This window comes from Brienomyrus brachyistius, unplaced genomic scaffold (assembly GCF_023856365.1).
Source record: "Brienomyrus brachyistius isolate T26 unplaced genomic scaffold, BBRACH_0.4 scaffold88, whole genome shotgun sequence".
Classification (NCBI taxonomy): domain Eukaryota; kingdom Metazoa; phylum Chordata; class Actinopteri; order Osteoglossiformes; family Mormyridae; genus Brienomyrus; species Brienomyrus brachyistius.
In genome coordinates this window covers 5,756-10,259 of record NW_026042363.1, presented here as the reverse complement: position 1 = coordinate 10,259, position 4,504 = coordinate 5,756, and the positions used below count along the sequence as shown (strand labels likewise).

At 42.1% G+C, this 4,504-nt stretch overlaps 1 long non-coding RNA gene across 1 annotated transcript; it reads left to right on the top strand.

The window, feature by feature from the left end:
- Nucleotides 1-667: 667 nt before the first annotated feature.
- Nucleotides 668-3,138, top strand: LOC125727152 (uncharacterized). The gene is made up of 3 exons (XR_007388572.1): nucleotides 668-683; nucleotides 2,177-2,254; nucleotides 2,564-3,138. It is a non-coding gene; the product is annotated as an uncharacterized LOC125727152 (long non-coding RNA).
- Nucleotides 3,139-4,504: the final 1,366 nt, after the last annotated feature.

Sequence of the window (4,504 nt, the reverse complement as noted above, 5' to 3'; positions counted from 1 at the left end):
TAAATTAATTAATTAAGTGAGCTGGTGGCAGAATTTAACAAATACATGGAATGGCTGGGGTGCCCCTGAGGAGAGGTTTAGGATCCAAAGCGTGGTTCATCTAGCGATCCAACAAGGCATCAGTAACTTTATGGAGAAAAGAAGAAATTCTTGTTAGTTTTTATTGTGTCACTTTTAATTTGCATATATTTTTATGATAATTGTGTTTTTGTTCTGAGCAAATATACACAACCCAATTAAATAGCATTAAACGTTTTCTTTGATGGCCCAAGACTTTTGCATAGTACCATATTTTTTCAGAATCAAGAGACAATTTAATAAAAACCAGTCTTACCTTCACAAGATAACGATTATTAAACATTAACCAGCAGGTGGCAGCAAAGCACTTGTGAATAAGTGGCCAATACGTGGTTGTACAGGTTGCCAGCAGATAATCATCCCCTCTGTGTTTAACTGACTCTCATGCTATGACTGTACAGACTGAGCAGGGCCGAGTGAGAGAGGCCTCACTGCAGTTAGCATAACCGTTTATTTTACAGCTCGTCTGACTCATTCTACTCCACGAAGGTCATCTCCTCTGCCAGCTTCCTCTGATCCAGGGAGACCCTCTGCTTCTCTCTGATTGGTTCCAGCTTTCTACAGGAGGTCCAGTGCAGCTGAATGGTGATGATAGTGCAAATCAGGTAAAACACACCAGTCCCAGCTTTCAGTACAGCATCCAGAACCTGCTCCCACCTGTGAGACATATAATACACCAGTGTGTCTGTCAGTCACACATATCACATTTAAACTTGAAGAGCAAAACAGTGAATCTATTCTGACTGAAGTAAGTAAGACTAAGAAAAGGTCACTCTTGAAACTGAAATATAAATTATGAAAGATATTCTACAGAGAAAATGATTAGATGGAGAACAATGAATTAGTGTTCACATCCCAGGGCACTGATAGTGAACAGGTGAGATAAATGATTTTATTAACATATTTTAATGTATCTATTGTATCAGGGTGGCATGGTGGTGCAGTGGTTTGCACTGTCGCCTCACTCCTCTGGCACGTGTACTCAAGTCTTCGCTGGAATTCCGTGTGTATGGAGTTTGCATGCTCCCCCTGTGTCATTGTGGGGTTTCCTCCAGGGACTCTGATTTCCCCCCACAGTCCAAAAACATGCTGAGGCTAATTGGAGTTGTCAAATTGCCGGTAGGTGTGCTTGTGCGAGGGAATGGAGTGTGAGCGTGTCCTGCAATGGGTTGGCACCCTGTCATGGGACGTTCCCTGCCTTGCGCCCATAGGGACCCTGAGTTAGACAAGCAGTTTCAGACAATGGATGGATGCAGCACTGGAACAGATATTACAGAGTACAACTGTAACACTGGTCTACGCTGCAATGAAAAACCACCTACAGACATGTTAGTCAGTCTGCACACCATTAGTAACAATTCATCCTCACAAAGATGAAAAAATGCCTGAATTATGTTGCAAGCTACATGGATTTGTCTGGATTTGTATACATAACAAGTGACTGGCTGTATGTCTGTGGAAAATGCTGTGATTTTTGTCATATTACAGACTGATCATAAACTAGAAGACACACATTCAATATTAAAGACACCAATTAGCCTGACTGTGCGTTTTTGGATTGTTGGAGGAAACCCACACAGCATGTGGAGAACATGCAAACTCCACACAGACAGAGCAGAAGCCAGATTCAAACCCCTAAACATGGAGGCGTGAAGCAACAGCGCCGCCTACTGGACCACCGTGCCACTATCATTGAAACAATAATCCCAATAAATAACTCTGTTTCACAACAGCTGATAAATAGGGGATTATCCCCACAAAGAAGCACAAACCCCTTCGTGAGTGAAACTGCTGGGTTGATTAGTATGTATCTATTTATATTCAAGCATAAATAATTCACAGGCAGATTTAAATCAATTACTTATGTTTAACAGTAATATGAACTGGAATCTGCAGGATTCCACAACCAGCCACCAATACCAGCCAGTGTCCTTCCTCTCCAGTGTCCTTCCTCTTCCTCTTCATTGTCACAATGAAGGTTTTATTTTCTGTGTCATCCCTGATCAGGACAGGCCTCCCATGCAAACTCACTGATCTCTCTGAAGCACAGGAGCCCCCAATCTTACACCACATCCTTTGTCTTTTGTTGTTTCCATAGTAACACTGACACTGTCTCCATCCACACCCGTCACCTCCTGTTTGTCCACTGACAGCCCTGGAGGTCTTCAACACACAGGTAAAACACTCAACGATTTCCACAGCAATGAAATGTTTATGAATATCAGCCCATTACAACATACATACTGTATGTAAATGTTTGGCCAACCCCTGACATTTTTTAACATATTGCTTATCATATTTAACCTCATGAAGTCGCCCGATTTAGCTGACACTGTTACTTCTTCCAAGTCTCGTTTATCATATTGAATTAAATTAAAATGCAGATTTTTAAAATATTAAAACATTTTTCCATCAGTGTTTGTGTTAAGGTCCTTCCTTTTTGACTCAGTGACATGTTACATACTGTGCATCTCATTGGCTACAGTCCGCAGTACAGACATCTTACCATCAGTGACTGACAGATTAACCTGATCAGAGAGGCTCCACTGTACTTCACACCACACCAGTACCGATCGGAATCCTCAGCTGTCAGATTGTTGATGGTCACAGTGAAGACTCGCTGGTCAGGATCATCTCTGACTCACACTTTACCCTCCTGTGGAGAGTCAGTGTGTACTATGGGAGTACATGACTTCACATTATACCCTCTGCACCAGTACGGGACTCCACTCCAACAACCGCTGCAAAAACCGCGCCTCCCTGAGAGCCATCACCCATCAGCTCATCAGCCACTGCAACCAACTGCAAAGACCTCCCTCTTTCCTGCATCCAAGTAAACCAACTTCCTTTCCTTTCTAACAACCTAAACTGTCCTTTTCACCTGCTATATTTCTTTAGGTTTATATTCCTACAAACTGCTTGCTTTGCAGAACAGTTTTTCCCTTTTTAGGTTAATCATTTTAAATCTGGTCACTGCATTTTCATGATTACATCGTTTGTGTCTTTTCCGTTATTTCATGTTTATTGTTTGTTAGGTATAATGTCTGTCTTATGTTAGTTGTAGGAATAAATGTATGTCTTTTTACACAACTTCAGCCTCCGTCATTGAGTGCTCACAATAGTCCCTGCCTCTGCGATCTGGCTACTACGCTCTGAAACCTCAAACTCGCCTGAAATATCGCGAGACTCTCTCTCATTGGCCGTGAGGGGAGCTTCGCTACCGATCGTTTACATTACCTGGTGACCCAGCTCGCTGGACGAGCCTACTAACCCAGGTTATTAAGCGATACGGGTTATTAATGAATCCCATTTAAGTCTCACATTAACAGACTCACTGGGATTCGCATTTGAGTTTGGAGGAGCCGACCATTCGGCATAACAATTGGTTACTAATCAGCATCAAATAATAATTAATTAAAAGTTAATTAATTTCAAAACATATTGGTGGAGATATTAAAATATACCTGAGCTAATAATTCCTACAGCTGTCAGATTGTTGATGGTCACAGTGAAGACTCGCTGGTCAGGATCATCTCTGACTCACACTTTACCCTCCAGTGGAGAGTCAGTGTGTACTATGGGAGTACATGACCTCACATTATACCCTCTGCACCAGTATTTCACATGAGTTTTATATCTGTCACCATAGGAACATGGGATTGTTACAGATCATCCTTTCTGTACACAGGCCCATTTCACTGTAGACACACTGTCAGCACCTGTGGGGAAAATAATTAACTGAATAAGGATTTTCCATCTTATGACATCTCTAAGTAATTATGCTTGGTTTGTGTAATACTTAGATTAGGTCATGTGTAATTAACAGAACAGTGATGATGTATAAAAGTCAAAGACCATCATTTTACTATAAGAACAAGGAAAACAAAACTAGTGTCTGATCTTGGGAAGGGCTTCAGCAGGATGTGGGATCGGGAATCTGAGCCTGGCAGTGTGTTCTAGGGTCTGAGAGGAAAACCAGGACCTTAAATCCCTAGTAAAAGGCCTAGATGAGGGTTTCCGGTAATGGCGGCTTGCTGAGAAGACGTGCCCACTTCTGCTCCGCTATGTTTCTGTAAAATCCTGAATAATACTCGTTTATTGGACGTTGAACAAGACCAGTAGTGATGCCTCTCTCGCAAAAGAAACTTGGTAAAAACATTAGTAGACCGACTCAGTCGAAATTGTCTAACTTCACTTCTAAGTCGAGCTCCGAGGCTAGCTGTGAAGCTAATGTTAGTGGTGAAGATAGCGAGAATAATACCAACACCTGTCAGGTGATGGAGGAGAAAATTGACAAGCCAAATGAGAGGGGAAAGACGGTCGAAAGCTTAGACGCAGTACTGGCGGCTATTGCAAACTTGAAATCGGATTTTTCCTCCAAACTGGACGGTATTTTGTCAGCAATAGAGACTGTGAGGAAGGATGT